Below are 13830 nucleotides of genomic sequence, written 5' to 3' on the forward strand. Positions count from 1 at the left end.
GGTTCACAGTTCATGGGAAAACAGCAGAAAGCTGGGCACCAAGACTCACTGTTTTCAGCCAGCTTCCACACTCCTATATGCCTAGGAACAGGGCAGCATGTTGGCACCACCTGTTCTTCTTGCAACAGGAGATACTCAGACCACCCTGTCACTCCTAAGACTCTGCCCTGCTTTGCCACCTGAGCACCTTTAAGGCATGTCCCCCACAGTAGCAGACTTCTGCAAGTTCAGATTTTGCGCTCTGCTGCTTATGATACTTTGCAGTAGCTTCCACAAACAGATCTCCCTCCCTGCTACCATACCCATAGCTATATTTCCCCCAAGCCAACTCCTGCACCTCCTACCTTCCAAGAAGTGGTCACTTTTCTACTTACAGACTTTCAATTTTTGTTCTCTCACACCTCCAATTGATTTCTTGGGGGTTCAACATGATTTGATAACTATCTAGCTGTGTTCAAGGGATGAGACAAGTTTAGGGTCCCCGACTCCTCTGCCATCTTCACTCCTCCTATAACACTGTATGTTAACTATACTGGAATTAAAATTTTTTAAAAAGGAAAAAATTAATTACCAATATTAATCAGGCAGTCATTGGGAAATGCTCAGCTTCACTTACACATATACCATAGATATGAGTGAATCCCCCAAAATACCACCCTTAACTTCTTCCTATTCTCTTAATAGCCACCACAGGTGTTTCAGATATCTAATGTTACTAATAATATAGAAAATGAAAAGTCTTATAAATACCACTTAGAAAGCTGAGGATCCTAGGGGAAAAAAAGAATGAAATTTTTAGAGATTTCTATCAGAGAATATTCCAAAAGCAATTCATTCACAACCTTTCATTCCCCCATTCAACCTTTTAAAAGTCTCCAGCCCTGCCAGAATCTCAGCAACGAGCTATGAGGAAAGGCACTGTCTGTGGGTACAGCTAAAAAAGTCCACTCTCTCTTTAACCAGAGACCAAATCTTCATCTTATCAGTTTTCATAAGTCCTATGCCACCTTTCTGGTTTATCTTACAAACTGTTGACCTCAGCTGAAGACATACCAGCACTGACCATCACTTACTAATCTCTTGAAGATCTTCTAAACCAAAAAATTAGAACAGAGTCCCCTTTAAAATATATTGGACTTATATTTGAATTTCTGATTCTTCTCTTAAATTTGTTCCATGTATTAACATGAGCCTTCATGTTATCTTAGAGTGGAACATGATTCCCTTTCCTGAGAAAAAGCAAAATATTGTCCTTTGGCAGACATTTATTGTGTAAACTTGCCACTGAGCTATTTTGCATCTCATTACACAGTCTGATTTGCCAATAGCTAATTACAGCAGTCATTTACTTATTCCATCTTCACAGCATCATAGCAATAAAACAAGGAGTCTGATGACATCACTTACGTGGAATGCATTATGATAGAAGTGGATATCACATTCTTACACTCCTCTACTCACATGTATGCATTTATTCCTCCAGGCCTTCATGCCTGAAATAAATTTACTGGAATCCCAGCCTCTACTATAGGTTATGTCTACAACTCAAGAACATCCAGGCCAAGGACATAGTGTTCCATCTTTACAATCAAATACAGATTTCCCATTAAAAAGAAAATTCTCTATTTCAAAAGATTTAATGGTATAGTCTTTTAAAAATAATTCCAGATGGCTAAATTTTATGACTGAAAATAACCCACTACAAGAAATATTTTTGCTTTATTGTAATTTGAACTAATTTTCAGACACTAGAGGTCTTATCTCTTAATGTTTTCCTATAAGAGATAGGTTGAGTTTAGGAGTTCCACCACATTTTCTTACATGATTTATTTCCGCTACTTTTGTACCTATTCACGATGACTTCACTCTTACTGACACATTTTCAGTGATTGTGCAAGACATGTTGATATTTTCCTACACTGTTTTGCTACTTTTTGTATCAACTTGGCCATCTTTTCTCACTCACTTGCAACCCCACCCTCTTTTCTTTGAAGTCTCTGTCTACTTAAATTAAAAATAAATTTCATTGAGCTGAATGGCTTATTACATCAAAAGGAAAAAAATTCAAATAGAGCAGTGATTAAGTACATAACCTTTAACTGAAATATTTCCAAAATAAACAACACTGAACAAGTATTTCCCAATGGCCTATAGAGAGCTCATGTATAACACAATAGCTATGCTTTTATTTGCCCGTGTCATATTTCACAGTAAATGCTTCCAGTGTTTAAACACGATATTAACATACAGATTCCTATGATATTCAAGTAATCTGAAAATCAAGTAAATTGAATGAACGCCTTAGCCCCAGCTTCTACTGATTGAAGTCACATGACTGTAAGTCAGGTTAGTTGCCACTAGATGGCTCTATTTTAAGTTGCTCTCTGAAACAATATATGCCCTGTAATTAAAGACCTACAGTGAAAGCATAGGCATTGATGGTTAAAATTCTGGGGGGAAGGGGACATGACACAAACTATATAATGCAATAAATTTTTATATTTCATTCAAGATATTATTTTGGAATTATCATTCTGAAGTAGCTAAATGTAACATATACATAAAAATGATGCAAGAAAAAATAGGAAAAAAAAATTCGACATACACTAACATGCTTTCTGTCACCTAAATGTATAAATTCTTATCTCATGTAAGTTAAACATCCTAGTAGCCACCTCATTTTAAAATTAATTTTCAAATTTGGCTAGCACCTTTCCTTTGATGGCTTGGCTGACCCTGGTTTATGACTCCATGAAGCCCCCTACGCTTTTTAGTATATCTTCCATTACATAACTATGTGTCTTCCATAGGCCTATGGAGTCTGATTCACCAGGATCTAGTCTCCTTTATTTCAGCCATCATATAACTGTTACATTTTTCTGCTTAGGCTAGGAAAACAAGATTTTCAGTCTGGTTGCTTCTAAAAGCAATCGCCTGTTAAAGGAACTATAGATGTCTTTGAGCACTTTGAAACACTTACGTTGAACATAATAAATGTCTTTGAAAACAAATAAAGAATCTTTAGATTCTTCATACCGTGAACCATATGATTTTTTCCTCAGTTTTAATATAATCACCACGTGCTGAAACCTCACTACAACACATATCTTTCACAATCACACAATCATTCAGACCATCCTGCCTCTTTGTGGATGCAGTAGGTACCTAAACACATCTGTTAGATGAATGAAAGAACAGATGATGGAAGATTCTTTTTGTTGTGCCCCTTCCTAATCTACCTGTGCAATTTGCAAAGAGTGATACACAGATATTCCTCAACTTATGATGAGTTGATGTCTTGATAAACCTATCATGGTTGAAAATATCATTAAGTCAAAAATGTATTTAATACACCTAACCTCCAAAACATCATAGCTTAGCCTAGCCTACCTTAAATGTGCTCAGAACATTTACATTAGCCTACAGTTGGGCAAAATCATCTAACACAAAGCCTATATTATAATAAAGTGCTAAATAGCTCATGTAATTTATTGAATACTATACTGAAAGTGGAAAACAGAATGGCCATATGGGGAAAGAATGGTTATAAGTGTATCCGTTGTTTATCCTCATGATCACATGACTGACTGGGAAATGTGGCTCACTACTGCTGCCCAGCATCATGAGAGAGTATCATACCACATATCACCAGCCTGGGAAAATATCAAAATTCAAGTAGTATAGCTTCTACTAAAGGGGTATCACTTTTGCACCATCATAAAGTTGAAAAATCTTAAGTCAAACCTCCTGTCAACTTGGGGGCTGTCAATAGTGAGAACTATAAATCTCCTGCTCTGGCATTATCTTCTAAAATTTGTAAAATAAATAATAATCCAAAACTGCATCCTAGATGTTTGCATTTTATGAGGAGTGGCTCCCAAATGTTGACATGTTCAAGCCATACGAATGAATTACTACATTTAAGACTCTGAGCATCTTGAAAATACCATTATTAGGGCCACAGTGTATACAACACCCCCTCCACAAAATCCCTACAATTGTAAAGCTACACAATTATGGGTCCCTTGGTCTAACTTCATATAGGACAAAATGAGAGATCCATCATATGGGAGCAAATCACAACCCATTGCCCTTTTTCAAGCTACCTGGTTTTCTCCCAGGTTCTGGAGAGGTACATTGACCCTGAATCATATCACCACATAGTTTGTAGTGAAATCTGGAAAGTAAGCAGCCTGCTTAGCATTCCCTTCTTTGGAATGTACCCTCCTTCTTCCCCTCACTGCCAGCTAACTGTGCAAAGAGTGTATGACTGTGGAAAGCAGGACAAGAGCACAACTCTGTCACAGAACCCAACACAGCTGACACCTCAAGCAAGAAAGGACTACAGACTCGTTTGGCTGGCTTTTGTGTAGCCACTGGGTGAGGGTTGGGTTTTGGGATTTTTGGGCATTAATTCCAAATGACTATTTGGTCCAACTTAAATTGAAAATTTCCAATTTACCCACACACACAAAAAAGGTTTTTTTTCAATGTTTCATAAGTGAATGAAATATGTTTCCATCTCATCAGCGTTTCTATGGGAAAAACACCTAAAAATAAACATTACTAAATTTTCTTTTACCAACCTGCTAGTAGTAGAGCACATGTGCCCAGGGGTAGGGCTTTTTTTTTTTTTTTTAGGGCTTTTTAAAAAGGTAGGAAATCAAAAGAGAAGGAGAGATAGTTTCCCAGACAAACAAGTTAAAGACGTTCATGACCACTAAATCAGCCCTACAAGAAATGTTTAAGGGGACTCTTTGAGTGGAAAAGAAAGATCATTAGTAAAAGTAAGAAAAGCAGGAAGCACAAAAGCAATAAAACTAAGTATATCTGTAAAAATCAGTCAAGGGGGCAACCCTGTCAGGACCCCTCAACTCTTGAGAGCTTTTTCTGTGTCTTCACTTAATAAACTTCTATCGCTTTACTCAAAAAAAAAAAAAAAATCAGTCACAGGACTCACAAAATAAGAGTATAAAGTATGACACCATATACCTAAAACTTGGGAAGAAGAGGAGTAAAGAATGGGTTCAAACTTAAGCAACCATCAACCTAATATAGACTGCTACATGCATAAGATGTTATATACAAACCTAACGGTAACCACAAATCAAAAACCAGTAATAGATAGGCAAAAAATAAAGAGGAAAGAATCCAAGTATATCACTAAAGAAAGCCAATTTATGGTGAAAGAAGAAAACAAGAGTAGAAAGGAAAAGATCTAAACAACCATGAAACAGATAACAAAATGTCAATAAATACATACCTGTCACCTGTCAGTAATCACTTTGAATGTAAATGGACTAAATGCTTCAATCAAAAGACACTGAGTGACAGAATGGATAAAAAAGGAAGACCTATCTATATGCTGCCTACAAGAGATTCATTTTAGACCTAAAGACACATGCAGATTGAAAGTGAAGGAATGAAGAAACATTTATCATGCAAATGGATGTGGAAAGAAAGCTGCAGTGACAATACTTATAACAGACAAAGTACACTTTAAAACAAAGACTAACAAGAGACAAAGAAAGACACTATACAGTCAGAAGGAAACAATCCAACAAGAAGACATAACAATTATAAATATTTATGCACCCCAATATGGGAACACCCAAATACATAAAAAGTTAATAACAAACATAAAGGAAATAATTGCTAGTAATAAATAATAGTAGGAGACCTTAAAACCCAACTTACATCAATGGATAGGTCATCTAAACAGAAAATCAACCAGGAAACCATGGCTTTGAATGATATACTGGACCAGATGGATTTAATAGTTATATTCAGGACATTCCATCCTAAAACAGAAAAATATATATTCTTTTCAAGTGCACATGGAACATTCTCCAGAATAGATCACATATTAGGCACAAAACAAGTCTCAACAAATTCAAAAAGATCAAAGTTATACCATACATCTTTTTTAACCACAACACTATGAAACTAGAAATCAACCACAAGAAAAAATCTGGAACGAGCACAAATATATGAAGATTAAATAACATGCTACTAAACAATGAATGGGTCAACCAAGAAATCAAAAAAGAAGTCAAAAAATACACAAAGACAAATGAAAATGAAAAAAACAATGGTGCAAAATCTTTGGGATGCAGCAAAAGCAGTTCTGAGAGGGAAGTTCATAGCAATACAGGCCTACCTCACGAAGCAAGAAAAATCTCAAATACACAACCTAACCTTACACCTAAACGAGTTTGAAAAAGAACAAATAAAACCCCAAACCAGCAGAAGGAAGGAAATAATAAAGATAAGAGCAGAAATAAACAAAGAAACTTAAAAAACAATAGAACAGATCAATGAAACCAGGAGCTGCTGCTTTGGAAAGATCAACAAAATTGATAAACCTCTAGCGAGACTCATCCAAAAAATAAGAGAGAGGACACAAATAAACAAAATCAGAAATGAAAGAGGAGAAATAACAACTGACATCACAGAAATACAAAAGATTTTAAGAGAATGTTATGAAAAATTATATACCAACAAACTGGACAATCTAGAAGAAATGGATAAATTCCTAGAAACATATAACCTACCAAAACTGAAGCAGGAAGAAATACAAAATTTGAACAGACCAACTACCAGCAATGAAATTGAATCAGTAATCAAAAAACTCCCAACAAACAAAAGTCCAGGATCAGACAGCTACACAAGTGAATTCTACCAAACATTTACTTATTTTTTTAAGATTTTTTTTTTATTTGTCAGAGAGAGAACGACAGTGAGCACAAGCAGGGGGAACAGCAGGTAGAGGGAGAAGCAGGCTCCCCATTGAGCAAGGAGCCGGATGGGGGACTCGATCCCAGGACCCTGGGATCATGACCTGAGCTCAAGGTACAAGATCAGGAGCACATGGGAGGAAAAGGAGGGCCTCCCCATCATCTCGCACATCAGACACCTGCTTTCCTACAGATTGTCCAAAGTGGCACTGGAAGGTTAAGTTACACAACATAAGGTAAGTTCACAGACTATGTCCAATTTCAAGCACCATGAGCAAAACGTGCAACAGCAGAAACAGGATGTGGTAATAATAATAACAACAATCAAAATATACTGAGTGCGTACGAGGTGCCAAACACTCTTTTATATATTTAGCATATGTTAATTCATTTAGCATAAAAAGGATAAGAGCCATTTGTAGGCTAAGAGCAGGAAGCAGTGTGGGATCAAAATGGGTTATCTCCTCAAACCTTCATGCCATTTTTAACCTCAATAAACCACAGGCCTTTGTCTCAATCTACTTCAATATCTACATATCATGTTTGCCAAAATCATCATTTTGGCAGACAATTTTCATTACTGAGACAAATAATTTGGAAGGAAGGAAGGAAGGAGGAAGGAAGGAAGGAAGGAAGGAAGGAAGGAAGGAAGGAAGGAAGGAAGGAAGGAAGGAAGGAAGGAAGGAAGGAAGAAAGGAAGGAAGGAAAGAAGGAAAGAAAAGAGGAAGAGAGGGAGGGAGGAAGAGAGCATATTTTGCAGCCAACTCACGCTGTCCAGCCCTATGGGAAGTTTCCTTTCCAGGTCTCGACCTATTCTTATCAGAATGGAGTTGTCTTTATGAAGAGTTATTTCTCCAGTCCAAGCCTATTCCAGGGTAACAGGGCCCTCTACTAGGTCATAATTTATATCAGCCTCATTGATAATAGAAATAAAATATTAACTTTTCTCTATTAATGCCTGATATCTAAACTGTACGCCTTGCTTTGTAAGCAAAAATGTAGAACCCCTGTACTTGGGGGTCTGTCAGTGGTCCTGCACTCAAACTGACTGCTAATAAAGGACCATATCAGACAAATCAGTAAGAAAATGGCACAAGGGGCACCTGGGTGGCTCAGTTAGTTAAGCGTCTGTCTTCAGCTCAGGTCATGATCCCATGGTCCTGGGATCGAGCCCCACGTCGGACTCCCTGCTCAGTGGGAAGCCTGCTTCTCCCTCTCCCTCTGCCTCTTCCCCTGCTTGTGCTCTGTCTGTCTCTCAAATAAATAAAATCTTTAAAAAACAAAACAAAAGCAAAGAAAATGGCACAAGATTTGAACAGACATTCAACAAAAGATAACATCCAAATGGCTTAAAAACATAGGAAACAATATTCATTGTCATTGGTCATAAGTGAAGTAGAAACTAAAATCACTGTAAGGTGCTACCTGACACTGACCAAAATGGCTAAAACGAAAGACTGTCAATACCAAGTATTGGCAAGGATGGGAAGCAGATGGAACTCGCAGACACTGTCTGAAGAGTATAAAATGAAAACCTGCTTGTCAGTATTTATTAAAACTGAGTGTACAGATGCACTACAATGAAGCAATTCTACTCCTAGATATATACTCAACAAAAATGTATACATACATCACAAACAGACATCTACAGCACTCTTTATAATGGCAACCTTATTCATAATTGCCAAAAACTGGAAATTACCCCATGTACCCATCCACAGTGGAATGTACATATAAACTGTGTTATATTCCTATAATGAAAAACTACACAATAATGAAAATTGGTGATCTACAACTATACTCAAATACACCACTAAAACTCACAAACATACCATTGAGAGAAAGAAGTTAGACACAGAAGCCTACCTACTGCCTCATTCCTTCTATATAAAGGAGCAAGCACACAAGCAAAACTAATATACACTGTTAGAATTCACAACAGTGGGGGCCTGGGTGGCTCAGTTGGTTAAGTGACTGCCTTCGGCTCAGGTCATGATCCTGGAGACCCGGGATCGAGTCCCGCATCGGGATCCCTCCTGAGCAGGGAGTCTGCTTCTCCCTCTGACCCTCCCCCCTCTCATGCTCTCTCTATCTCAAATAAATAAATAAAATCTTAAAAAAAAAAAGAATTCACAATAGTGATTATTTGGGGAAAGAGGACTGTGATAGCAAGGGGGCACAATAGGGGCTTTGGGGGCCAATGGTTAATATTCTATTTTTTGATGATCTGGAAGCTGGTAATATGGGTGTGTTCACTTTGTGAAAATTCACTGAGCTTTATACTTATGATTTGTGTGTGTGTGCCTTTTCCTGGATATAGGTTACATTCCATTAAAACTTCACCAAACAACCAGGAGGTGGGAAGACATGTATGGATATTATGTATCAAGATGATGAGTATTTCTCTGTCTTCAACAAAATTGCTGCTAATATCATTGCCTATAAATAATTCCATGTGGTAAATTCCTCTTAGAATATGTCCTAAGAAAAATATTTGTCTTTCTTGAATACCTATTTATGCTTCATTTATTAAGAGGCTCGGAGCTGACGTGAACACTCTGATGCAGTAATTATTTTTAATGAAAGGTTTTTAGCATTTTAAGATCTCCAATTCAATATTTATTTCATGTTCTTTAAACCATTTTGAATGATTCCATCATATTTATGTTTATTCAAGCAACTAGCATCCTCAAAACCTTTCTGGAATTTATAAAAATGCATACTTGAGAGTAGTGAGAATAAATCAGTGATCAAATATAGCCTCTGAAACTATACGATAAATTAAGAGGTAGGTATTTTATTTCATTTATTGTATACTCTTTATAAATGTTCCTATAACTAATAACTTTTAACAAAAATCTACCAATCATCCATCTAAGCAAACAATTTCAATGTATTAAATGCAAATATTAAGAACAAGTAGACTATACCAATCATCTGGTCATTACACTGGGCTGTCTCAAACTAAGCCTATCTCTTATTTGGTGGAGAGGAGAAGAATAGTGACTTTTACCTCATACCATCTTCATCATGAAAGGTTAACATTATAAAACCTACAAAGACATCCTCCAGACAAGAGGAAACTTACTATAACAAATGAATTTGAGTGTGTAGCCAAAAACTCTCATTATATGAAAAATAAAACCAAATGTAACAATACAAATGGTGGCAAACCAATAAAGATGTTATTTGATGAGTTTACTATAAAATCCAAATAAAGGAAAATCAGAAAGAACTGATGTGGGACAGAGATAAGTATAAACTGAATAAAGCTTGTTTTCCTGTTGTTTGTAAAAAGCAAATAAATGTCAAATCTTGTAACTAATGAAAACAAGTGAACATCAAATATTTGTGAAGGGGTTGTTTAAAAAAGAAAATCCAAACTGACTTTCAACTATTAATAACTTAAGCTTCCCAAAGGGATTATTTGATTTTAGGTTGCTATTGTTGTTGTTGTTACTGTTGTTTAAAAAGTATTGTGACAGACTTTCTCCATTAAGCAGAATAATCATACATTTTTATTTCCTGTCCTTACTGGTAAATACCCCACAAAATTTCCTTACTGACTCTTTTTATTCTCTTAACTAGGTAGGTTAGGCTTCCTTTTACTCTATTTTCTCTTTCTTTCTCACTAAATAATATTTCTAAATGAGTAATAGGTAGATAATAACAGTTAACACATGTTGAGTGGTAACTATAAGTCAGGCATTCTTTCAAACACATTACATATAATAATTTGTTTAATCTTCAAAACAACCTGATGGGGTAGGTGCTATCATCACCACCACTGTAGAGATGAAAAAAAACTAAGGCACAGAGGATTTAAGTTATATCCCAAGGTTACCTAGCTAATGTGTTAAAATCTAAATCCAGTAATACAAAAATACTATGCAGGTTAATTATTTATCATATGATGAAATGGATATGTAATATATAAATATTCAAAGGTTAGGTCTATAGGAAAAACAATTTTCCAACAATGTTGAACTATTTAATTCAGCATCATCTTCTTCCAAATTACCACTATTCACATAACAACAAAACACCTTGAAGTTAAAACAGAAAAAGTCTCTGTGTTGATACCTTGTAAGTGAATGGGGGCATTTTGTTTTGAAGACTACATCAGCTAAAAGGTTTTCCTGAATCAGAAGTGAATATTGTAAAACTAGGCAAAACTAATACTGCAGAGTATCATGTCCAACATCAGAAGAGTTTGAGAAACCTCTTCAAGGTTCCTCAGGGATCAATTTCAAAAAAAAAAAAAGCCCACTGTTCAAGGGTCTCCCCATCAGTAGCAGCTTTGTTAGTAATAAAATAAGCAGACAAATAATATAAAAATGGGTAGGTACCCTCTGTCTAAAAAGGAGTAAATAGAATAGCATACCTCTTCTTCACAGTCTAAAGAGATAATCTTTGAAATAAATTTGCTGAAGGAGATGGTCAAGTTAACATGTGCAGCACTTCAGGAAGAGATTAGATAAAGTCTGGTAGGAATGATGGTGACTCATCCTCAAAAATAAAGAGACCCACAGTAAGAGGTGATTGTGTATATAGGAAATGCACCAGAAGACAAACAGTGAAAGAAAAACAAAACACTGCAAGACTGAGCAATTCATTTTAAAAAGAGAATTAAGTTTAATTCTTTTAATTAAAATAATAAAAAATGTTGGGGCACCTGGGTGGCTCAGATGGTTAAGCATCTACCTTTGGCTCGGGTCATGATCTCAGGGTCCTGGAATCAAGCCCCATGTAGGGCTCCCTGCTCAGTAGGGAGTCAGCTTCTCCCTTTCCTTCTGCCTCTCCCCCTGTTTGTGCGTGCTCTCTCTCTCTCTCCCTCTCTCTCAAATGAATAAATAAAAATTTTTAAAATAATAATAAATGTTTAAGTAAAATATAAGGTTAAAAGAAATAACTTGTGAAACATATGCCTAAGAAGTAGGAAAACACTATTTGGAAAACTGTGATAACTTAAAAATGCAAAACCCTAGAGTAACCACTAAGTTAATAAAACAAAGAGGTATAGCTAAATAAAGCAATAGAGGAGATAAAATGGAACACTGAAAATATACTTAATCCGTAAAAAGACAATAAAGGAGAAAAAGAAAGACAAAAGAACAGACAGCATATAGAACACAAGAAAAAATAATAAAACAGTATGTTTAAAACGAACAATATAAAAATCAGGTTAAAAGAAAATGGTCTGAATATTTGCATTTAATAGTTAATAACTGTCTATTCAGAGACAACATGATCATATACGTCAAAAATTACAAGGAATTCACAAAAGAACTGCTGGCACTAATAAGTTAGCAACGTGGCAGAATACATGGTCAATCTAGAAAGAACAATTGTATTTTCATATACCAATAAAGAAAAGATGAAGAAATAAAATTTGAGGGGCTCCTGGGTGGCTCAGTCAGTTAAGCGTCTGCCTTCCGCTCAGGTCATGATCTCAGGGTCCTGGGATCAAGCCCCATGTCGTGCTCCCTGCTCAGTGGGAAATCTGCTTCTCCTTCTGCCTCTGCCTGCTTCTCTACCTATCTGTGCTCACTCTCTATGTCTCTGTCAAATAAATAAAATCTTTAAAAAAAAGAAATAAAATTTGAATATACACACATTCATGTTCTTTTTTACATATATGATATAATGTATTCTTATATATTATGCATATTTATAAATAAATTATAATAGCACTTAAAACCTGAAATATTTGGGGATAAATTTAAGAAAAGGTGTACAAGACCTGCACACTGAAAGCTACAAAACTTTACTGAGAGAACTTAAGACTGAAATAGAGAGATATACCATGCTCATGAACTGAGATACTGAAGACTGTTAAGATATACATTTACAAACTTATCTATAGATAGCACAATCTCATTCAAAATTCCACAGAGGTTTGGGTTTGGGGGGGTGCTGTTTGTTTTGGTTATTAATTTTAGTTGTTTCTTTTTTAATAGCAATTTAAAGTTCATTCTAAAATTTATATAGAAATAAAATGTACCTACATTAACCAAAGCATTTTTGAAAAACAAAGTTGAGGGTTTACATTACCTGATTTCAAGACTTACTGTAGTATCATTTGCAAATATCTTCTCCCATTCCGTGGGTTGCCTCTGTGTTTTGTTGACTGTTTCCTTTGCTGTGGAGAAGATTTTTATCTTGATGAAGTCCCAAAGGTTCATTTTTGCTTTTGTTTCCCTTGCCTTTGGAGATGTGTCTTGAAAGAAGTTGCTGTAGCCAATGTCGAAGAGATTGCTGCCTATGTTCTCCTCTAGGATTTTGATAGATTCCTGTCTCACATTGAGGTCCTTCTTCCATGTAGAGTTTATCTTTGTGTATGCTGTAAGAGAATGGTCGAGTTTCATTCTTCTGCATGTGGCTGTCCAATTTTCCCAGCACCATTTATTGAAGACACTGTCTTTTTTCCATTGCATATTTTTTCCTACTTTGTCAAATATTATTTGACCATAGAGTTGAGGGTCCATATCTGGGCTCTCTATTCTGTTCCATTGGTCTGTGTGTCTGTTTTTGTGCCAGGACCATGCTGTCTTGGTAATCACAGCTTTGTAATATAGCTTGAAATCAGGCAACATGATGCTCCCAGCTTTGTTTTTCTTTTTCAACATTTCCTTGGCGATTCAGGGTCTTTTCTGATTCCATACAAATTTTAGGATTGTCTGTTCCAGCATTTTAGAAAATGCCATTGGTATTTTGATCGGGATGGCACTGAAAGTATAGATTGCTCTGGGCAGCGAAGACATTTTAACACTGACACTACAGACAAAGGGCTGATATCCAAGATCTCTAAAGAACTTCTCAAACTCAACATCCAAAAAACAAATAATCAAGTCAAAAAATGGGCAGGAGACATGAAGAGACACTTCTCCAAAGGAGACATACAAATGGCTAACAGACACATGAAAAATTATTCATCATCATTAGCCATCAGGGAAATTCAAATCAAAACCACCTTGAGATACCACCTTACACCAGTTAGAATGGCAAAAATGGACAAGGCAAGAAACAACAAATGTTGGAGAGGTTGTGGAGAAAGGGGAACCCTCTTACATTGTTGGCAGGAATGCAAGTT

Source organism: Zalophus californianus, chromosome 5 (genome assembly GCF_009762305.2).
Source record: "Zalophus californianus isolate mZalCal1 chromosome 5, mZalCal1.pri.v2, whole genome shotgun sequence".
Lineage (NCBI taxonomy): Eukaryota > Metazoa > Chordata > Mammalia > Carnivora > Otariidae > Zalophus > Zalophus californianus.